Source organism: Protopterus annectens, chromosome 8.part1 (assembly GCF_019279795.1).
Source record: "Protopterus annectens isolate FY-2018-M chromosome 8.part1, PAN1.0, whole genome shotgun sequence".
NCBI lineage: Eukaryota > Metazoa > Chordata > Ceratodontiformes > Protopteridae > Protopterus > Protopterus annectens.
The window spans coordinates 208,432,961-208,458,800 of record NC_056742.1 but is presented as its reverse complement, the minus strand read 5'-3'; positions in this window follow the sequence as shown (position 1 = coordinate 208,458,800).

Below are 25,840 nucleotides of genomic sequence, written 5' to 3'. Positions count from 1 at the left end.
AACCAACAAGTGACCAGAGAATACAGAACCAACACTACATGTTGTTAATCCCCCACAGTGCCCCTACAGCACAATAACAACATTACCTGCCCTATACTACAGTTGTATTCCAGAACAAGTGCCTGTTGGTAATCAACAGCATTATTCATATCCTTATTTTCAAGTCATTATTTTCATTAGCTTTTGTAACCCCCTTAATTGGCTTGAATTTGTTGATCCTACCATTTTCCACCTCAGACCTGATATTTTTAACAAAATCCCTAGGGTATCCCCTTTCCAGGAACATCTTCTCCAACAAATTACACTTATTAACGAAGTCACTATCCATACTGGTCATGCGGGACCCCCTAGCAAATTGTCCTTTCACTATATTCCTTTTACAATGTGCAGGACGTGCACTTCTATAGTGAAGGAAGGAATTACAAAAAGTAGCTTTCCTATGGATCCTAGTTTCTAATGTATTATTTACTTTGTATATCTCTAGGTCCAAGTAATTTAGTGTTTCATACGACTTTTTGTAAGTGAATTTGAGGAAATCTGTGGTCTTACCAATATATTCCATGAATTCCTCAAATTTCTGACTACTCCCTGTCCAAAAAATAACTATATCGTCTAAGAATCTACGATATAGGGTCCAACAAGAACTAAAGTTTGAATTCAGGACATATGTTTCCTCCCACTTAGCCAAAACTAAATTTGCAAAGGTAGGAGCACAAGCCGCACCCATGGCCACCCCTTGAATTTGTCGAAAAAATTCCCCATTAAACATCAGGAAATTATTTTTTAGGACCATTTCCATAAATCCTGTGCTTGCTACCTTTTCTCTGTGGGTTAAAGATTTATCCTGGAAAACAATGTCCTCAAACATTTTCATTCCTGTCACATAAGGTATGGAGGAGAATAGGTCAACTATGTCTATAGTAACAAACAATAAATGCTCAGTATATAAATCTGAAGTAATTTCTCTTATTAAATCCCAAGAATCCTTAAGTATAACTTTATTGTTGACCCAAATATGGTTTGTTTATTCCAAAAATAATAGGGATTTTTGGTTTTTCAACCTTCAGATATATAAACATTTTTTTTTTGTCAATAGTGCCCTCATGGAGCATAACTTCTAGTTCCATATCTATCCTATTGTAGGCCAGATTGACCTCATTCTTGGAAACACAGGTGTATTTGATTTCATCCCTAAGTATCTGGTTCATTTTCCCCTCATACTGTATAATATCCATAATTACAACCCCCCACCCTTATCTGGTTTCATTATTCTAACATTGAAGTTGGATTTCAATTCATCCAAGATGTCATTTTCTTCCTTACTGAGGTTCGTCTTATATCTAATTTTGCTTTGTAAGTGTCTGATTTATTTTTCCAAAATCTCTTCCAAATTTTTTAATTGTAAATGCATTGGGGGGTGAAAAATACTTTTCCTTACTAAGACTTGATCATTATTAATTGTATTTTTTGTATTATTTTTTGAAAATAACATTTCTAAATTTATTTTCCTTAAAAACAATTTAATATCCAATAATGTTCTTGTGAGGTCTCCTTTAACATAAGGCATGAATTTGAGTCCCTTGCCCAAAAGGTTGAAGTGTTCCTTAACAAGAGGGATAGTGCTAAAATTGTAAATTGAAAAACCATTATAGGTATTTCTAAATCCTACAACTTCCACTTCCTGATCAGAATTTTCCTTAATTGGGACAGGGGTATATATATCTAGTATCTCCCCCTCCCTCTTCTCCCCCCCTCACTTGAAATTTTTTTTTATATTGTACTTGCTTATTAGGGAACCTGTTTTCCCTAGTTAGTGGGGGAAATTCTGAGTTGTAGTCATATTCATCCCATCCACCCAAAACCTGCTCATTGTTCTGGTCATTATCTTTCGCCTGTCCTTTAGGTCCATAAATCTTCCTATTCTTGTATGGTGGTCTGGGGTAACTGACATTATTCTCGTATTCTTGCATGTCCCTCTTTAATTTTTTCATTTTTCTATTCATTAATTCATCACATTTCCCATCAATTTCACATCTTACTTTAAAATATTTTCCTTTTCTTCCTTAATCCCAAAAATAAGGTCTTCCTCAATATGCATGTCAAGTTCATCAATTTCTTTTTGCACTGCTTCTTGTGTTCTACCATTCTCCTTAATAATTAATTTTAAAACATCAAGACCACATCTATTAAATACTTCTAGTAATTCTTTGTGAAAGACAGAGCCCATCTGTACATTATTAGGGTATTTATATACCCTTAAACCTTTTGGAACAATGTTCCTATTAATGCATTCTGTAATATATGCATTTTCAATACACAATGTTCTATATTTATACATTAGTTTTGAAATTTTGTCCACCTTTTTACAACAAGACTCAGAATTGTACAGCCCCTGAGGACCTCCATCTTCCACATTAAAACAATAATTAACTTTTAGCCATTCAGTTATCTCTTTTAGTCTTTTATGAAACAGTACCTGAATTTGCCTGACCCAAGGTCGGCGATTTCATGTTGACTTTGTTAATATTATCTCCTGTAATCAATTCCATAGGGCTTTTATGTCCAAAATTATCCTTGGTGTAACTTCAGGATTAAATGTTCCACCATTCGGTTCCTCCAGGTCGCCGGCGTCAGACTTACCGCCAATAAGCTCCCTTTTCCTCTTATTTTTATGTACTAAAAACCCTTCGGTTTCACTTCCTGCTACTTGGGACACATTAATGTTCGTCCCCACCAATGATTTGCAAAGCGGCGTAAGAAGGTCAATCAGCTCGGTAAGCTGTCCAATCCGCTTATGTGATTGACCTAGTTCGTCAAACCCCTTGTTGTTCATCGGGGAATCTCTCTCCATAGCCAGTCTGCTGAAATGTTGCTGTAAATATAGTGATCGGAAGAACTCCAAAGTAACCAAAAACCAAAGAACAAGAGTGCTGGCAACGTAGAGAGATAAAAACGAACTTGACACAATTAAAAGATGAATATTTTATTCCAACCGACAATACACAGGAAACCACATAAATGCTTTGTATTCCACCTTGTGTTTTCGTCACACATTCATTGGACTTCATTAGATGCCATGTCTAAATTCTTTAATTGTATATATACTGCTTTTAAAAACATTGAACCAATAAAATTCCTTCATTTTATCCAAATGGACAAATGAACATGCATTTAGGCTCATGAGTATTAACCATATATTCTTCAGTTTCCACTCATAAATTTTATCATTATTAAAATCCATCAATTAAACTCTTTATTAAAAATGAATCATGTAAGTTCTTCTCAATAAATCCTTCACATTAATTATCATACCAAAATAAAACCTTTGTAAATTTAAAATATTTATAAAATTTAGGAGAATCGATATTTTTTAAGGGAATGTTTACTTTCAGAGGAGTGAAAGGAAGAAAAGTTACTCATATCAACAGTAAGACAATACTAGCAACATATGGGATAACGTGACCTGCACACAAATAAGATGGAGTTTTGCACTTATACTCAAACTGTTTACTATCAAATGACTGAAAATCAAAATCAAAAGACTGAATCCCAAAAAGACTTAAAATTCAAAATATTGAAAACATTTTTCATGCAAGGGGCAAGTCTCCCTGCTCCCCTCATGTGGAGGGATGCACCCCCCACAACCCCTGCTAAATATATATACCAACTCCAAGAAACCAAAACAGTGGAGAAGGGGCAAAATTCCATCATTCAATATTTTGAATTTTCAGTCTTTTTGGGATTCAGTGTTTTGATTTTCAGTCATTTGATAGTAAACCTACTCAAACATATGATATATCAAACAGACGTATCAACAACAGCAGACTTTTATAGTTGTCACACAGAAAACATACTTAAAGGCATATATAATGGCATAGAAAAAGAGGTATGAGATGAGATTCATAGACAAGCATTTCAAGATGGTGGATGGTTTGCACTGAATTTGGAAACGACATTGCAGTGCAGAATAGACATGAATAATTAAGCTGGAACTAACCGAGTGCGTAACATATGCAAATGCATGTATGTGCTATAATAGGCAGAGTGAGCTGCAATTGCAGTAATATGGTGCTGCTGCTGATGCACTCTTCAAACAAAACAAAATAATATATAGGTGATGTGATACAGCAGTTGAGGGGTACCCAACAAACTGCACACTTTATTGATTGTATGTAAGGGGTGGAAAGTGGGTACAGGAGGGTAGGACATGGAGTACAGCAAGCAGAAGAGCACAAAAAGGATTATAATAATGTAAAATGAGGGCTGAGAGAAGGTCGATCACATATTTTATGGTGACGGGCTACATTTTAATGTATAGGGAGTAAAAAAGGAAGAGACAGGGTTGAAACTTATGAAGAGGAAGAAAAGTAGGAAAGGGTAAGCAATGGGGCACAGAAACATTCAGGAACCAACACAAATAAACAGGGTGGGTGGCATACAAAAGTAGGAGGCAAGGTGCACAAGTAAAGAAACAGCGGTTATACAAATGTGGAACTTTTCTTCCTGGGACTCTGCTGAAAACTGATAAAATTATACAGTTATACTTTCAAGGCAAAAAAAGTCATTAAAACAATAAATAAATCGCTTGGGACCTTGTGGGTTTCAGGTGCTACATCAGCTACTTACTGAACCAGAACGACAATACTCAGAACCAGTATGTAATGTTCCTGTGTCTTGGTGGCAGGTTGCATTGGTCAGACTCACCTCTGTTGGACTGATGGCATCATCTTGTCAGTCCACTGAGTCTGTTACAGACTATAGCAAGTGTTTCATAACTGGTTACCCAACATGCCATCATCATCATCTGATCAAGCACTGCCTCTTCCACATCTTTTGGCTGATCCAGGCAATTTGATCTGGGTGAACTGCCTGACTGGAGTGGTCCAATGTGGCACTCACATCCCACTTACCCATGTAAGCCTCAGTGTCCAATGGGGCAAAAGAGGGCAGTGGCTGACACGCCTGCAGCTTGGGTAAGCCATTGTAACCTGCAGAAGGGCGATTCATTAGGAAGGATGCTTTCAGAGATGAGGACCTCTAGCCAGTACAGCATACAAAATAGTGAAAAAATATGATACCACAAATCACGTTGTGCCATAAATGCTCGCTGTCTCCTCTGGCAACCAGCAGCATTCACTTTTCCCTGCACGTAGACAAAATGGATAAGCAAAACATCACATATCACATACAGGAGTGAGTGAGATAGAAACAATAGGGTAAATCTGCAGCTACACAGAAAGCACTGGCAAACAGAAATCTGAGATGTTTCCCAAAGCCCCAGATGAATGCTACACATATGTGCAATGACACATAAGCAGGATATGATCAAACCATCACTCCCTCCTTACTTGTGCTTTCCTTGCCAAGGGAGAATTATCATTAGATTGTTTATTGTTTATGTTCCTCAGCATGGAGAAAATCGATGTTTGTGCAGTGATGGAAACCTGGTTCAAGGCTCAAGAGAGCACCCCAGCACTGCCAGGTTACAATTCATATCATACCTTCCAGCCTCAGTTACCGGATCGCAGTACAAAGGGCAGAGGTGTATCCATATTCATCAAGGATACCCATATCTCCAGGTTAGTAGCGCAGCATGATGCCCCAGAGATCATCCATGCACAACTATCAGCAGGCAAAACCACGTTTCAAGTCACAGCCTGTTACAGATTGCCCACCATGTCCCAAGATGCTCACTCTGCATTCCTTGAGACATTGGAAAATATAAAGGTCCTACCCAACACCATAATCTTGGGTGATTTCAACTACCCTGGTATAGACTGGGCGAACTACCAATGTTCCAACTCCTATGCTCAGCGATTCATAGAATTTATAAATTCAAATGCCCTTGAACAACTAGTAAGTTCCCCCACTAGAGGGGACAACATATTGGATTTAATCATCACAAATATGGGCACCCATTGTACCACACCCATTATCACTCCCTCCTTGGTCAGATCCAACCTCAAACTGATAACCCTGGACATCTTCATCCCTCCACCTTCCCCAGTCAAAGAAACCATAGTCAAAAACCTTTCCAAAACAAACTTCAAACTACTTGCATCCGAAGTGGAAAGCTTCACTATTCCCTTGCAGAAGAATAATGATATCCAGGATGCAGAATCCTACACCAAGGCAGTCTATATGCATCTTCAGGATTGCATGGACCGTGCTGCCCCAAATAAAACCAAGACTCCATCCTCAATCAAGAAAAAAACAGTCTGGTGGACCCCGGCCATAAGCAAACTTTACAATAAAAGGAGGAGACTTATACAAAAAAAGGCCAAATCTCAAGTAGAAAAATCATCCCTGATCAGCATTAGTAAGAAACTGAGGCCCTCATCAAGTCAACTAAAGCTAATTTTGAAAAGAAAGTTGCCAAGGATGCCAAGGATAACCATACGGCCTTCTATGGCTACGTCAAAAACCTAAACGGCAATGCTCAGGTCTGTTCTGAGCTAGTACAAAATGGGACAAAATACAGTGACCCTTCTGACATTGCCAACATCTTGGCTGACAGGTTTTTTGTGCAAATTCCCCCCCCCCCCCTCACCACCTACAGGGCCTATTACCATTCCAGGGGATTGTGTAAGTCCAATTATTACTGATACATTGGTTAACAAGGCTCTATCTAAAGATAAAAACACTGCCTCCATGGGACCAGATGGTGTCTCAGGCTGTGTCATATGTGAGCTCCAAAAGGAATTAACCCCGCATCTTAATACCCTGTTCAGTCTCAGCCTCTCCACAGGATATGTGCCCATAGAATGGCGCACGGCAATGGTGGTCCTGCTACACAAGGGTGGGGCCACAACTGACCCTGGGTACTACCGACCAATAAGCATGACCAGTCTGATCTGTAAGGTTATGGAGCGAATCATTATGGAACTCATAAATGGAGAGATTGGGAACCTCCAGTCGTTGGACCCCACACAGTTTGGCTTCATCAAGGGCAGATCATGCCTCCTGAACCTGGTGGATTTCTTTGAGACAGTTACTCAGGCTATAGATAAGGGGAAGGAGATACACATGGCTTACCTTGACCTTGCTAAAGCATTTGACACCATTCCCCATTCAGGTATTATTGATAAGCTCACCAGCATGGGCATAAACCCTTATGTCACAAGATGGATCGCAAACTGGCTCTCAGACAGATCCCATAAAGTAAGAGTAGCAGGATTTATGTCCGAATCCAGACCAGTAATGAGTGGTGTGCCTCAGGGCTGTGTCCTGGGGCCCCTCCTGTTTGGCATATACTTCTCAGAAGTACAGGCAAGCCCAGAACGACTGTGGCTGACTAAGTTTGCAGACAACTGCAAACTGGGTGCTATAATAGACTCTCCAGCTGACATGGAGATCCTCCAGAAGGGCCTAAATCAGACTGATGCATGGTGTCAAAGCCATGGTCTCAAGCTAAATGCAAAAAAATGCGTAGTAATCCCCTTTGGAAAAAACAGAGTACCCCCAAACTACAACATAGGAGGTAATCCCCTGAAATCTGAAAACGAAATAAGGGGATCTAGGGACCCAAGTAGATAGTAAGCTTTCCTTCGATAACATGTTGCCAAAGTGGTTAGAAAATCCTTCTATGTAACCCATCTGATCACAAAAGGGTTTGCATCAATATCTAAGGATGTAATGGTGCCCCTCTACTCTTCCCTCATCAGACCCATTATTGACTACAATGCACCAATTGGAATGTACCTGGCTAGACATCTCCAGCAGCTGGAGAGACCACAGAGGTACCTAACCAAGAGGATTACTGGCCTCAAACAGTTGCCCTATGCAGCATGACTGAAAAAGCTAAGACTGTTCTCTGTTGCATACCGCTTTCTCAGAGGCGATCTCTGTCTAAAGTACAGAGCCATGTCCAACCCAGAATTGTTGAACATGCTCCATCTTAGCAAAACCAAATCTACTCAAGCTACACACTCTAGGGATATAAACCTTAACACAACATTGAATAGAACATGCTGGAGGGATAGATTCCCTTTGCAGAGACTTCCCTTACTATGGAACAGAGTCCCGATCTACATAAGACAGAGGCCATCACTATCACTCTTCAAGAGGAACCTTGATGAGTGGATGGGTAACAGAAAGTTCACACCGGGGATCACACCAACAGCACTACTAGATAGGGGCCAAGGGTACTAGCTGCTAGTACAAGGGTCTAGGGAACTACTAAAGGGGCGGTGAATACCGCACAATGTGGCTGGGCTAATATATGCCTTCGGGCAGACAGTCCAGTACCAACCTATGAACCTATGAACCTATTATAAAAAAAAAAAAACGTATTTTCTTCCATGCAGAGAATGCACATACATGCCATTTGAATAATCCAGTACCACTGGGAGAGTCCAATAGAGACAGAAGGAATTCTACTTTAGATGTACACTATGAAAATATTTCTGATGATACCATTGATAGATTGATGGAGATAGGCTATTCATTAACTAATCTAAAGAAAAAAAAGAAAACAAAAGCTAATGCATTATCTTTTATAAATAAGACAATTATTAGCTGTTCCAGGGGAATAATTAACAAGAGAAGAAAGAGTCAAATATATTCTGTAAGTAATACTACTTTTTTCATCCCCAAATTAGTACAATTATTAAGAAAAATTGGTACGTATTCATACAAAAGGGAGGCTGAAAGACATTTTACCAAAATGTCCTTATTTTTATTATACAATAGCACTGAAAATAGGTGAGCCTTCATCTAATAGTTTCCTTACATAAGAAATTAAGTTTGTCAAAAACTAAGTATTTCTGTATAGGATGTAGTGCATGTAAATTTGTATTAAGGGTGATAAAGTTGACATTTTACAAATATGGAGCTGTATGAATATTTTTTTTGCCAGATTTAGTGCAGTATGGGATTAGGTATAAGTGTAGCACACATAACTATGATTCATGACAGAGAAAAAAAATGTGAAGATTAGGGTGCTGGAATATGAGAAAGATAAGATTAGAAACAGCCCAGCAAGTCTTATAGGAATTTGCACACAGGAAATCCATGGGGGATGTTTGAGGGCTTCAAATATTCACTAGTGTAAAAATATAAGTTACTTAGAGGAGGAAACAGAATACTAGCATTAAATAATGCGGAAGTTAAGATGCAATGCTTCAAGACCTAGAGGTTTAAATTTAGACAACACTTAACTGTTGTAGAACAGTATTATTTCATTAACCATTTGAGACTGTATGTTAGAACAATTTGTACTTTAGTATGCATATGAGAAATGGTATTGTACAGTGTAGCTTTTACTTCACTATAGTTTTACTGCTTATTTGATTAGTTAAATGATTAATTATTCCATGAATGTTAATTAAACTTTAAAGCATATAAAAAGAGACAGATGAAGTGGCGGAAAAAGTAGTCCTTTATAAACCTAGAAGTTTTCTTATTGAAGGCATTATGGTTTTGAATTATGTAATACTAAAGTTAATTTGCTCCAGCAGAGAATTTTGTTGCTTACCCACTGTTTTACAGTTTCAGAGCTGGTATGCTTACAGATCAGTGGATGTGCAAGAATTCTTTTTGTACTTTTTTCTACCATGGGTTGGTCAATATATTTAGACAATTATTTTACATTCAGTATATTAAACATTCGCTATTAGTGAATAAGCACACACACACACACACACACATATATATATGTGTATATATATATATATATATATATATATATATATATATATATATATATATATATATATATATATATCTGTGGCTATAAATATATATTTTTACATATATGGGTTGATCCATGTGTATCATTTTTGTGTTTGCTTGACAGCCATTTTGTTGACAGATCATATAATCAATGATGCTAGTGCGAAATCAGTGTTGCAGCAGAGAATAGAACCATGCTGCTATTGTGCAATCTCAGACTTGGTACCGATAATCAGCACAAACGGGGTGCAGTAGTGCTTGCACACTTGCAAAATAACACTAGTATTAGTTTTGCATGCTCCGAGTTTATATTTTGGGGCATGCGTGTTGGAGTGTCATCATTTTGAGTATGGCCTAGTTTTTGTCAAACATTAGTGCTAATATGTTGTGCAGTACTTATTATTTTACATACATACAAACACACACACACACACACACACACACACACACACACATATATTTATGTGTGTGTGTGTGTGTGTGTGTGTGTGTGTGTGCGTGTGTGATTGTTCAGGCTATTTATGTTAGTCATTATATTTTATAATAGCTAAGCCACATTCGTTTATCTTAGTTGTGTTTATATATTTAGAAGAGCAAACACAAATACTAACCCTTTCTGGTAAAGAAGTGCCAGTAAATAAAACCAAAAAATTAATCCAGCAAGGCAGAGGGACTTCAAAATGGCCAGCTTCAATAAAAAACTTTTATTGTCGACACCACAAGCACTTTCACAGACTAAGATGCTTCTTCAGTTAATGTCTATCAAACTAAAAAACTCAGTTTAAATACCATATACTGCCTCCCTTGATTAATCATGTCACATCATGGCACTCAAATTATTTAAACAATAGTCTCATCAAAGCAAATGCTTAACACCTAAGTACAGAAATCATAATACATTCATAAAAATGCATATGTAACAAATATATATACAAATATATATAATATATATATATATATATATATATATATATATATATATATATATATATATATATATATATATATATCTATATCTATATCTATATGGGATGCATACTCTTTATCGAATGAACATTAAAAAGTGAAATGGCTGAGCACACTTTCGTGAGAGTGCTTTTCACCAAAAAGCACTTTCACGAAAGTGTGCTTAAATAAGGATAAAAATGTGGGGAGATGGCTGTTGTTGAGATCTTAGCACAGTGGGGATAAGGGAATATTCCTTTTTCCCAACTGTAGTGTGATTACGGAGTGAGAATATAAAAGTAGGGGGTGGGGGGAGTGTACGTGAGTACTGTGTTCTTGTTTTTTTTTTTTTATTTTGTTGTTTTCTAGTTTTTTTAACACACTTTAGCCAAAATGCTTTTTAGGTGAAAATTTGCTAATGTGTGTCCGGCTGATGTAGTTTTGGTTGTTTGAGCTTTCACTCAATAGTATGAGATCTATACATATATATATATATATATATATATATATATATATATATATATATATATATATACATAAAAATACAAAAATACAAAGGCAAAACAACATTCAATGTCTAAGGTTCCTAGATTTCAGCTTAGGTTTTATGGGGACCACATCATTGAGTCCATGCCCACTATCACCTGTCAGTCTAATGATCCACTTAGACTCAAGCTGCTCAGTACTATTCCTGATGGCACCTCCTCTTAAAGTCTCATGCACCCTCCCTATAACCAAAAACTTGAAAGTATGCTCAGTACCACTGGCAATGACATGTTTTCCAAGGGCATTAGTTTTATTCCCTTTGTTAATATGATACAGATGTTCCTTTATTCTTTCTCTAAGCATTCTGTCTTGCCTATGTAAAAATTTGAACACAATAAACAGTGGGCCAAGTAAACAACGTGGGAGGTGCTACAAGTGGCGAAGACTTTGAACCTATATATTCTATCCTGGTCAGGGTGTGTGAAAGTAGAACTGCTGTCAATGTAGCATACACTACAAGTGCCACTTAAGGTCCTTTTTAAGGATTTCATGTTCATAAATACAAACCTAGGGGTGGGCTCTGTCACTCTGGAAACATCTTTGTCTGTCATAAGTACTTTCCAGTGTTTTCTAATGACCTTCATGTACATCGAAACATTACTAGAATAATGTAATGGTACCCTCAGTTTACACTGATTGTTCCTATTGTACATTACTCTGTCTGATGCAGGTTTTGAAAAATAAGGTTTAGCTGTGGTCCCCCTCAAGCTTTTAACCCTCTCTACATTTTCAGCTATTTCTGGGACACTATAACCTGTCATCCGTAAGCAATACTGTGTAGTTTCTACCTGCTCTTGAAACTCCTTTTCACATACATTTAACTTGGAGTATCTAAAGACTTGATTCTTAACCACGTTATTAAAAATGTGGGTGGGGTGCATACTATGCCTATAAAAAAGATGGTTGACACGGGATGGTTTCTTATACAATTTAGTAAAAATGGAGCCATTCCCATCCACTTCAACAGTAACATCAAGAAAATTCATACTTTGTGTTGATGCATTCATAGAAAAGCATAAATAATTAGTAAAATTATTTGCATATACCTCAAACTCTCTTAACTGCTGTTTAGTACCTACTCACAGAAATAAAACAAATCATCAGCAAACCTTCTATAAAAAGGTATAACTCTGGAGTAGGGTCACTCAAGTATATGCTCCATTTCCATATGGCCATCACAGTGTTGGTGTAGCTATTGGCACATGAAGTGCGCATAACTATGCCATGAAGCTGCCAATAGATGAAATTATTAAATACAAAAACATTATTTTCTAACACTAATCTCAATATAGTACAGATAATAGAGATTTCCATCTCTTGTAAGTTAGAGAAGGTGTGCAAAAACTGTTCATCCTTCAAGACCCCTTCGTCATTAGGTATAACAGTGACTAAGTAGGTGACATCCATAGTAACAAAACTAAATTCAAGCATAAAATTTTTTTTCAGTGTTAGCATCTAAAAAGCAAATTGTTCAGAAAATGCTCAGTGTCCCTCAGAATAACCATATTCTTATTTAACAATGTCTCAAAGTTTTTTCCAAATAAATAGAGGGGCTCTGAAAAGCCAATTGCATCCTGCTGCAATAGGTTGCATAGGGGGATTTTGTGCATTTTTATGACATTTCAGAAGACATTATATTATAGGCAGTAGTGGGTCTATAACCATAAAATAATCTAAAAAGTTCTTATCTATCATTTTCTCTAGATATAACTTGGTCAATGCATGTGTAATAACTAACTTCATGGACTCAACTTTTTTTTTGATTAATGGTAAATAAAACTTCCTATCTGCGAGGATATTGTTCATAGCTTCATTATACCAAATGGTGTCCATTAGAACAACTGCCCCCCCCCCACGTCTGCAGGTTTAATTACAGTATTATTATTTTCTTCTAACTTTTTTAAAGCACTGTACTTATTCTTACTTAAATTGTAATGCATTTTACATTTCTTGTGATGATTGTAAAACATTTCATCAACACATAGTTTCTCAAATGTACTAACCAAAGGATTTAACACAGGTACAAAAATACTTTTTTTTTTAAAACAACATTATTATAAACTTGGTTCTCAGACATTACATTTTCATCCTTATACATATGCTTTAACATTAGATTCCTTACAAACAGTTTAACATCAAATATAACTTCAGTGAAGTCTGATGTTTGTGTAGGAATAAATGAAAGTCCCTTTTGTAAAATGCTTCTTTAACACTCCGTAAGATGATATGCAGAAAGATTTAAAATTAAGTCATTGAAAATAACATCAGTCAGCTTACTGGTTTATTTGTGCTGGCAGCACTCAAGTGGGTATTTTCTTGTTTCCTTTTGTTTCTGCTGTGACTTCTTGAATAAGTGTGCTGCTTTTCCAGCTTCCATTCCTTGCAAGGTGTAGGGAATGGAAGCTTATGCTGGACTAAAGGATGTCGTGTGTCATTGACTTTTGAGGTACTAGAGCTTTGTATTAATCTTGCTTGCAGTGGGGAATCTAACTTCCAATTTGAATGTATTTGTGTTGTTATTTGAAAAGTTTGTCTGCGTGCTCCCAGCTCTTTGTCTTCAGTAGTGGTAACAGCTACATTTGTGGTAGGTGATGTCAATGCTTGTGTGAATGTATGTTCCAGCCTCTGACTGGCTAGATTACTGGTAACCACAGAAACTGGATCTAGAAGATTAGAGGGTGTGTCAGAATCACAGGATAAACTGTGAAAACCCACCCACAGTAGAAGTCTGCCTGTTTTGTATTTTTGGCCACATAAAAACATTACCTTTCATAAAGTCATCTCTGTCTCTAGATAACCTGTTTTGTTTAATTTGCAGAAGTCTTCTCTCATATGCAGAAACAGAATCTAAACATTCAATAACATGCTTCTCTAGCACTTCAGCAGAAAATAAGGTTATCAGTTCATCATAAGCTTGCATCAGGGACAGCGATATCTGCTCAATCTCCTTGTCTGCCTGCTTAATTAGTAACCTCAAGTAAGACAAGCTGCGAACTTGATATGAAAATGATATATTGAAATGAAAGTGATATATTATAAAACATATACATATTGACAGATGAAAAAATATGCTAAAAGAGTTGAAAATATAGAGCAAAAGGGTATGGAATTAGAAAATTATAAAAATAACCTGAAACATTTTAGGAATTTCTTACCATTACTATGCTTTCTGAATTTAGTACACACCTTTCAATTCTTTTTGCAAGGTCAGGGGTGTGTGTTTTCAGAAACATGGCTAGTTCAACTAATACCCTGGGCTAGTACTGTGAGCCATCACCCCAGACCCTCAGCTCTTCAAAGAAGAGCATAAAAAAAATGGACATTGCTCCTACTGGCTCACTGAAAAGGTTTTTAAATACATGACACCATTCATCCTCCTACCCCCATTTCTGTGCCTGCCCACAACTCCTCCTTCAACATCTTTTATTAAAAAAGGAATAACTTTTTCTTTTAAACTGTAGCAAATGTTGTAAATAGTTGCTAGTGTATATCCTTCTTGCATGTAGTGCTCACACACACACACACACACACACACACACACACACACACACACACACACACACACACACACACAAGCATTTCTTCTTTTTTAAGCTGTATCAAACTATTTGCTACAATATAGCAAGCAGTTACTATAATTTAGCCCACACACAGATTATACAGCACTCAGGTTTGATAGCATATGCAATACCAGCTCTTAAAAGTTGTTATTGTATTAAAGAGACATCAGGATTGGCTGATCACACTCTTCTAGCACTTTGCACCCAGAACAGCTGCCCCTTTCATGCAGCCCTAGCTACACTGGTGTGTTTTTTTCTTTGCTGTAATACATTTTCCAATATCTTCATGAGTTCTTAGTATGAAACAAAACCTATTAATATAATAAGACTGACAAAAACTATACTGAATTCAAAATTATTTCAGCAAAATTAAGAGTTAGTCTCCACCCATTCAGAATTTTAGCTTGTATCACAATGCAAGTGCAGTACCATCACCAAGGAGCGTGACTCCATCAGGAAGCTCATGTGTTAAAACTATTCCTATTCACTTGCTCAGCCGCACAAAATTTTAGACAACTTTGCATTAGACTAAACAAAATGTTCTCCCTCTGCCCTTTATCTGTGCTACAATAATTTTTCAGTTGTGGTTTTTCATTTTTCCTCCACAGTTTTTTAGGCACCCCACCATTTACTACCTAGCACATTCTCTTAAAATTTGGACATATCAAGTTTGTATAATTTTCTTTAATTATAGCTTTCTACTATTCAGCCTCTGGGCTTTAATTACCTTCAGCATTTTAAGATTCCTTTGAAGCATCTCCACTGCAACTTTGCAGTTTGCATACTTTTCATTAGCTCTGACTACCCTCCCTTCTGATTCTGGTAACATCTCTACTTTCTTTCACATCTGAGCATTGACATAATCTACGTGTTTAGGACATCTTTGTCTTTAACCATCATGAAAAACCTGCCCATCTATACTAGCTCCCTTGCATTTCACTTGTTACTCCTTCCATACCTAATATACCTAAATACCTCATTCTTACCAAACATCAGATTGTAAGATATTTATAGAATCTTCTGAGGTTTTGCATTTCTATCATTTTAATTACAAATTTTCTTTCCATTCTGTATTTTCCCATTCCTCTAGAACATCTCCTATCATAAGCTGATTTACCTATATTGGCTTTCTTAGAATTCCATTAACATTTTTGTTTTCCAAAAGTATGATACAGGATTGATTTATTTATTTCCATTTCAGATATGGCCAGGTGAACTAGTAATGGACCCTCTTCAGTAATGATCTGAATACCTCAAAAGGTACAAAACAAAAATATAATACACATAATGCATTATATGATGGCAAAGTATATAGTTATATTTGAAAAAAATCAAGTACTTACAAAGTACAGTTGCTTATTAGAATAATATTAGTAAATTAATGAACAGTCATGCAGGTGGTAAAGAATACCATGGTCTACAATATACACGCAAGTGAGGCATCTTATGGAACAAACATATTTTTAACTTAGTTATTGTTACCCATTTTCTCTAAAACATTTGGAAGTAGATCTGGTACATATATGTTCTTTAATGGCTTTTTTTAATTTTCAATGGAATCTTTATACATATATATATATATATATATATATATATACATATATATATATATATATATATATATATATATATATATATATATATATATATATATATATATATATATATATATATATATATATATATATACATATATATATATATATATATATATATATATATATATATATACATATATATATATATATATATATATACATACATATATATATGCAGGTTACAGGTCCAAGTATTGAAAAAGCCCTTTCTCTCATGGTGGTTTTGAACTGTGGCCATACAATGGCTAAACTGTTGTATTGCAAGTTTCTCAACCCACAGCCTAACTCCTGAAGGGGTAGTTACTTTTTTAATAGGGGCAAAAGGCTAAATTTAGAAATCTGAAGGTCACTGAGGTAAGGCGAAAGACAGTTCTATTATTTATTGAGAGCCAGTTGGCATTTGGTAGGAGTTTGCTCTGATGGAATATAGGGAGAGCTAGCCGCATGAATGAATGGTTTTATTCTCAAACATTTGTATTTTTCGGGAATGATAGGCTGAGTGTAGGACCAAAAAAGGAAAACCATATCCAGTTTAGATTAAAGTATGTTCTTCGCAAATTATATGTGGGCTTTACGAGACAGAAGAGGAGTGATCCTTTGATAAAGTTTCAACTGAGTGAGGTCTTTATTGACAGTGATATCTGTGTGTTTTGTAAAAGAAAGGGTTGAGTCCAATGTTAGGTCTAGATACTTCTGTTCAGTGGTGTTGCATATGCTGTTACCAGTGAGATCAGTTACAAGAATGGGAGGAATATTAGGGAATTTCTTGGGTGTAAAAAAAATACAAAAAAAATGCAAAAGATCATAACATTTGTCTTTTTATGATTAGTAAGCAATCTGTTTGAGATAGTTTCCCTCTGTAAAGAACAGCCTTCCTTTTTTTGCCTTCCTTCATTTTATATTGTTAAAAAAATCCCAGCCCCATCTATCATTTTCTAGTTTGTATATGCTTATGTATGCAAGTATGTGTGCATCTGTTGATCTATTAATTGCAATATAATACTGCAATGCTTAGTTTAATCTGAAGATAATATTATCATGTCTTGGAGCTCAAGGTATTATTCTTACAAGGAAAAAGAACTTCCAAACATAAAGACGGTCACTCTATCATCCCTGTTCCCATATGGCTGAGTCTATTCAGCTGTCTATTTTAACTCAGTTCTTTTCCTGTTTTCAGATTTGGCAATTACTAATGAACAACTGTTCCACAGTTACATTTTGAAAAGTGTTAATGACAGGATAGTAGGCAGACTGAGGAAAACAGAACAGTCCATAGCTACTAAGTGCATCAGAAACAGTTTGTCTAAAATTATCACCGCGTTCTAATGCATGTGCTTTAAATGCATAATTTAAGTTTTATATACTCAGATCAAACTATTCATCTCCACTATATATTTTCATCAAATGGATACTAGTCATTTCCTGTCACAACTGATGTGCATTGTTCTTTTCGAGGAGAATATGCTTTTAAATATAATTGCAACCCCCCCCCCTGAAAACTTTACTGAACACTTCACTAGTAAGACAACTAACAAAGGGATAAATATGATACCATTATTTGGTGATGGCATAACTTCATGCTTGTTCAGATTCAAAGACGACAGATTTATCATACTGAAAGTCTTCCTGTTATTCCATATGGCAATTCTTGCGCTCTGATGTTTGGATCTGATCTACCCTTTGTAGACTGCTGAGATGCGCTTTTCCATAAAAGGAGCGCTTTCTGCTTACACACAAGCGTTCACTCACACATCACTTTCGCTTTCTCTCTCACTCACTCCATCCATCTACCCCTCTCTCTCTCACGCACGCACGCACGCACACACACACAGTCTCTGCTTTCATGCACCCATTCACACACACATGCAGACAGAAACACACATACGCGATCGCTCTCTCTCTCGTACTTACATACATGCATACAGTCTCACACACATGCTGCATTTTCTTTTTTTCTCTTTTTATTTTACACTCGCTAAACAGCAAAAGCGCTGCTTAGTGAGTTTAAAATAATGGCTTGCTCACTCTCACTGACATACACGCATACACTCACACAGACATAAGCACACACACACACACATACTTTTTTGTCTTCTTTCTTTATATTTTACACTCGCTAAACAGCAAAGACTCTGCTTAGCGAGCATAAAATAATGGCAGCTATTCCATTTCCTCAGTCCGAGCTCCACGGCAGACTCGTTCTTCTCAGAGGGCATTACTTGTACATTAATACCCTGCTGGAGAATGCTCGTTCTCCAATCAGGGTATTGATGTACAGTTTGCCCATTGTCTAATGACATGCAAATTGAAATTGACTGATAATTCTGTGACTATCTTACGCTAATAAGGCAGCTTCCCACGTCAATGCTATTCATAGTTCTTTTTTGTGTATTTCACCATTGTGGGCAAATTATTTAAAATGAGCAAAGTTGCATCTTTTCTTTGACAGTCAGCAAAGATGTTTGCTGTAACTGCTAGCTTAGATATTTACCACTGTGCACTGCTTGCCTTGGCCACACCAAAACCATAATCTCACAGCTGTGCTGGTTGGCTGAAAAGGTGCAGAAGTATACAAAGACTGGGTCTTCTTTAACTTTGCTGAACAAGAAGCTCCGGATGTATGTGGAGTAGACAAGGCTATAGTACACACTTTAGAGAGTTTGTATACCCCGTGCATAGCCTTTTTATACCTGTGGACATCAAGGAAAATAAAGCCCTCACTATGCTTGTCATGAGGGTCTAACTGACAAAATGGAGACAGAGTATTTCTCAGACTTCTGCCTTGAGAAAATTTCAGCAGTTACTTGACATACTCTTAGCACATGTGGATCAATATATTTTTTCAGCCTGTGTCACCATTGGACAGAGATGCATACCACATGTGCCTTCTATGAGATGGCACATTTTTCCTGAGGTAGCTGGTATAAAAGATTTCACCCATTTTCCGTTAGAGCTCCAACTGGATAATAAGGGAAGTAGAACCGAAACATTAACGGCTAACATTCCATCAACTGCCTGGTAGTATGTGATTTCATGAGGGTTCATCCCCAACAGCTTGGCCCAGCATCCTAGTAGTGCCCATGATTCTCACATCTGGCATACATGCTCACATATAGTAGTGGTAAACTTTGAAAATGTATTGTTTAGTAGTAACCCCCCTCTTCCTTCTTGTGTTATATTTCATCTCCTTTTATCTTTTCCTTGTAATACAGGCTAGTCACCTGAACCTTGGTGAATGAGATCAGTCCTTAACCCTAGGGGAGCTGCTGAGGAGTGTGTCAACATCAGATTGTACCAGACATGGATTGTCACTGAGTGAAAGTTTGGTCTGCTGAAATTCCATTTTCATTGCCAGTACGAGTGTATGGGTACCCTACATTATGACCCCGTTACTGCATGCATGATGTTTACTGGGTGTTGCATTCTGCACAACATGATCAAGTACTGATCTGATGCATAACTACCTCATGATGATAGTTCAGTTTCTGTTATTATTCCTTCACCAGTAACCATAGTGACATAGTGACATAGCTAATACTTGATGCATGCAATTTTACCTAGAGGCTAGGATGTGTGGTGCATCATATACAGTTATTATACATCAGACATTCTTTCATCTTTAAAAGCTTTTTGCTTTCAAAGAATTATTTGATTGCCTTCTGTGTTTTATTTACTCTCAGCATAGCTCCAGACTGATGCTCAATTGTAAAATATAAACTGGAACTGTTTCAGAAACTAGATACAAACATGCTAATAGCTACATAGAGGCAGGTGTAGCCATCAGGGAGAAGTACAGACCTAACTCAAAAAACAAGCTACCCTGGTGGGATCACAGCATCAGTAGGCTGTATAACAGAAGGTAGAAAATCTTCGCAAAAATTAGGAGATGCAGAACCCAGCAGGATAAAAGCACTCTCATCAAACTAATCAAACAACTCAGAGGACAAATAATGTCTAGCAAAGCCAAATTTGATGCAAATTTAGCCTCCCAGGCCAAAGACAGACACAAGGCATTCCTTATCTATGTTTATATCCTTAAAGACAATAATCAGTGTTGTGCACAGCTCATTGCTAATGGAGCTACCTATGCTGAGCCAGAAGATATAGCAAACCTACTGACAAATAAGAAGCTCCCCTCAAAAAGTATCATCAAATATAACTCCCATTACTATCACTAGGGGAACATGTCCTTAATGCTCTGTCTAAGATCAATAACACTGATGTGATGAGGCCATACAATGTCCTGTGATGTTGTCTAAATAGCTTGAAACATGACCTCTCTGGAATTGCTATTTAACTGTAGTCTCCAAACAGGCTTTGTGCCTCATGAATGAAAAACAGCAGCAGTTGTCCCTTTGCACAAAGGTGGGCCACCTACTGACCTTGGAAACTACAGACATACAAGTCTCAGTACTCACATATCCAAAGCCATGGAAAATAAAAGTTTTGTACTCACCATAACTATGCATCTATGTTGCCCATTTTCATTCTTCCTCCATGAATGGGTTCCAATCCGATCCTCATATCCAGCTCATCCACTTTTTCTAGATTCTAGGAACAGACTCTTGGGCTCCCCCTTTACCTATAACACACCTGACAACTGTGCTATCACAGATCGATTTTGCTGCTATTATACAATATCACAGAAAATTGTCTCGATATTGATATGACAGAAAAGTGACAGCTGAAAGATCAGGAGCTCAAACAGGAACTATGGTTCCTAACAATAATTCTGGTAGGTCTCTCCCAAAGACATGGATTGGGGAAGATGGAGGGAAGTTAAGGAAGAATGAAAATGAAAAACACAAATGCATAGTTATGGTGAGTACATAACATTTATATCTGATGTTATCATGTTCATTCATTCCTCAATGAATGGGGGGAGATTACCCAGCTACAGTAACCCTAAGTGGCCCTCATGGAAGAATGTTCTGGAGAACTGCAGAATGTAATGCAGCTCTCCTTCTAGGATTGATGTCCAATTTGTAATGAACAATAAAAGTATGAGCATTAGACCATGTGGCAGCTGTACAAATGTCTTGAATGCAGGCTCTAGCCCAAAAGGCAGCTGATCTGGTTATTGACCTAGATGAGTCTGCTTTTGGTTGTCTTGGTAAGGCTTGGCCTCTCAAGGAATAAATGTAGGAAATACAATATGTTACATTTAGCTAGTGTAGATTTTTAGACTGGTTTTCCCATTTCTTGCTAGAAAAGGAGACAGATAATTGATTGGTTTTCCTAAATTCTTTAGTCCCGTGAAGGTAAAAGCAAGGTTTCCTATGTACAGCTAAGAAATGAAGGGTATATTTTCTTTTATTGTCAGATTTGGGGAATAAAACTGATAAACTGATCACTTGATTGATGCTTGTTTCAGAGGCAACTTTAGATAGAAAAGAAAGATTAGCATGTAAAGTAACTCTGTCTTTGTAAAAAATCATATAAGGTTGTTTTAAAGAGAGTTCTTGGAGTTCAGAGAGTCATCTTGTTGAAGTTATGCCACCAGAAAGACCATTTTCCAAGACAAACTTAAAGTCCACTTTAGCTGAAGGTTCAAATGGTGAATGCACCAAAGTCTGTAATACAAAAGACATGTCCCAAGGTGGAATGGGGTCCCTAATTGAGGGGCTAAGCAGAAAGATAGCTTTAAGAAAGACCTTACATAACTTAGTTGAAGCCAAAGGAGAATCATTATCTCTTAAGTGGTGGCTGGAGATGGCTGCTAGCTGAAGTTTGATGGTGGAGAAACTCACCCTGCTTTGATATAGGCAAGGAAATCTAAAACAGCAGGGACTGGAGCAGGAAAATGATCCAACTCTCTCTGATTATCCCAGAAAAAAGCCTCTTCCATTTACTCTTATAAATCTTCCTAGTCAAAGGTTTATGAGGCAAAAAAAAGAATTTGGCAAACTAGGGAGGAAAGCCTGCACTGTCTAGCCATCATTGGAATTAGAGAAACCACATGGTCAGCTTGAGACCTGTGATGTCCAGATAAAAGATCCCTGATGGGTGTGACAGCACATCTGGTCTGGGATCCAGTGTCCGTGTAGGAAATACTAGGTGAGACTATAGATAGAGATACCACAAGATTACTTTGTTCCTCAACCAGAGCACATTCTGAAGAAACTTGGGGATTAGAGGAGGGGAATTAGGGCCAAGAACCTGCTGCATTTCTTGTTGAGGGAAGAGGTGAATAGATCACATCATAGTTGACCCCATTATTGGAAGATCATATTTGCCAATGATTGATTGAGAGACCAGTTATGAGGCATCAGTATGGTCCTGCTGAGCTTTCCACTAAGATGTTGGACTTCCCCAGTATGTGCTTTCCTACAAAGAAGTGGATGGAGGAGATCACCCACTGCCAAACACTCATTGCCTCTCGGCAAAGGGGGTAAGATCTGGTTTACCCTGCTTGTTAATATACCAGACTACTGGTATGTTGTCTGCTTGAATAGCAATGGTTCTTAGTGGAAGAGAGGTCTGAAGGGCCTGCAATGCTAGAAGCACTATTCTCATGTCCAGGACATTTATATGCAAATTGGTCTTTTTGGGGCCATGTGCCTTTAACAGTCCATCGCAAGTAATGCCCCCCCCCCCAACTGGGAGTGTATCCACTACAGCAGGGATTTTCTGCAAACCTGAGATAATTTTATCAGATTTCATAAGGGATGTCGATGAAAGGGTCATTGTACGGCTAGAGTGCATTTATGTTGGTATGACTAGTAGAAAATTGAAGGACAGAGTGCTTGAGCATGTAGGTGCTATCAGGAGGAATTTTTCTACTAATGCGTTAAATAAATATGTAAAAATTAATGAAGGTCATTCCTTCGAGTTTATGGTATTAAGTCTTCTGTCTGAGAATATTAAGGGGGTAGCATGTCTAATAAGAGAATGGTAGGAGCTAAAATTGATTTTACTGCTTCAGGCAGATAGAGTTTATGGTTTAAATGACAGTGTCTCTTTAAAACACTATTTAAAAACCAGGAGGCTACTTCATTGATTAATTTGCATTTGGGTCTTTAATTAATGAGTTATTTTTATAGGATGATTAGTTTAATGGTCTACTTTGGTTGTATATTTTAAACAATCATTTTTTGTCTATGTCATGGTCTGATGAAGTGTTATATGAAAGCGTTTACCAAAACTATACAGTTTTAAGTCATCCACAAACAGCAGATGAGAAATCTTTAAGCAGGTTTTTTTTTTTTGGGGAGCCAAATTGTAACCAAGCTCTAATCTGTTAAAGAGACAGCTTTATGGGTTAAGGGCAAGACAAAACAACAGCAGTCACCACCCAATACCCCCCTTTAAATTTTTATCCCTGAGATAAAAATTTGCCCTCTGTTATTTCTCAGTTACAAAGTGTTTTACCACTGTTTTGTGGCCTCTTTAATTTACTTGATCGATCTAGCATGTACCTTATATATATATATGTGTGTGTGTGTGTGCGTATGTATATATATATATATATATATATATATATATATATAAGCACGCCTTTATCCATGAATGTGGGATGCTGCAAAATACTTTTTTTGTAATCTCCCTGAATATGGATTTCCTTATGCTGCAAATAATTTGCAAAGCACATTAGGTTATACTTACACATATACCAAAAATTCCATATCTTTCTGCTACTAATCAGAAGTCATCCCAAAACTGTGTGATCCATTGCCTGATTTCCCCACAGCACCCCTAGATGACTAATAGTGTATCTAACCTATAGTTATGTGATAACTGTTCAGGGTAGTTTATTCCATTGATGACTATCATGAAAGAAGCATCTAACCGAGTGCTAAGCGTCTTTATCCCATCAGCCCACTGCTGGCTTTCTTTCTTTGGTTTGCTGCTCCTCCCCCAGTTGTCACTTACCTCTCCCAGTTGTCACCTAAATGGAACTCCTGCATCCATTCTTCTGCTTGAGTTCTGTCCTTACCAAACCTTGCCTTGTCCCCATTAGAATTCTGTCCAGAACTGGATTCATTACCAAATTAAATTCTCCCCAGTGAAGCAAAGTGAAACAATGCCACTCTAAATCTACAACTACTTTCTGAAATGAGATAAAAGGCTTAGTATTCTCACTACTGGGACCATAGAAGTTTAATATCAGCATATATGGCACGGCGGGCCATGAACATTTACCACCACATTTCTCCGTTCTACATCCATCTTAATACTTTGTTTTTTCCAATACAGCACATTATTCACTAGGATTAATACCCTTTTGAGGCTCCTTTGCCAGTGGCAACAGTATAGCATCCCCACCACTCCTGTAGTATTTGTGGTAGTTTACTCTTTTTCAACTTAGTCTCTTCTAGAGGATCCCATGATGCAAAAAACTCCCTTACTAGCCTCAGTAAGAAACTGAGATGCCTCATAAAATCCTCCAAAGCTAGTTACGAAAATAAAATTGCCAAAGATTCCAAAGACAACCACTAAGCATTCTATAACTATGTCAAGAATCTAAATGGCAATGCTCAGATCTGCTCTGAGTTAAAACAGAATGGCATTAAATATACTGATCAGAAGGATATTGCCAATATCCTGGCAGATCGATTCAGTGCCAACTTCACCCCCCTCTCACCTCCTAAATGGCCCATCTCAATACCGGAAGATTGTCAAATTCCAGTAATAATGGCCGCACAGGTACAAAACGCACTCTCTAAAGCCAAGAATACAGCATCCATGGGACCAGATGACATCCCGGGCTGTGTACTACATGAACTACAATATGAACTGGCACCTCACCTAAGTGTCATGTTTAATCATAGCCTCACCTCAGGTTTCGTGCCCACTGAGTGGCACAGAGCTACAGTTATCCCAATCCACAAGGGGGGATCCACCTTGGATCCCAGAAACTACCGTCCCATCAGTCTGACAAGCCTTATCTGCAAGGCCATGGAGTGTATTATCATGGAACTTATAAACAAAGACATTGGCAACCTTCAAACACTGGACCCCACCCAGTTTGGGTTTGTGAAGGGCCGATCTTGTCCCCTGAACCTGATTGACTTCTCTGAATCAGTCTCCAGAGCCATGGACAAGGGTAAGGTGGTCCACACAGCCTATCTAGACCTTGACAAGGCCTTTGACACCATCCCCCACTCTGGAATCATAGATAAACTTACTAAGTTGGGCATTAATCCCTATGTCACCCAATGGGTTGCTAAATGGCTTACTGATAGAACCCACACTGTAAAAGTAGCCGACTCCAAATCCAGCTCCAGCTAGTGACAAGTGGAGTACCTCAGGGTTCAGTCCTGGGGCCGCTCTTGTTTGGCATCTACTTCTCTGAAGTACAGGTCAACACTAAGGGACTCTGGTTAACAAAGTTTGCAGATGACTGCAAACTGGGAGCCATTATTGAATCCCTAAATGATGTGGATACTCTACAAAAAGGCCTTACAGAAACAGATGCTTGGTGCCAGAGCCATGGGCTCAAGCTCATTGCCAAGAAATGTATTGTTATCCCCTTTGGGAAAAAACATGTATCCATGAATTACCATATAGGTGGCAGTA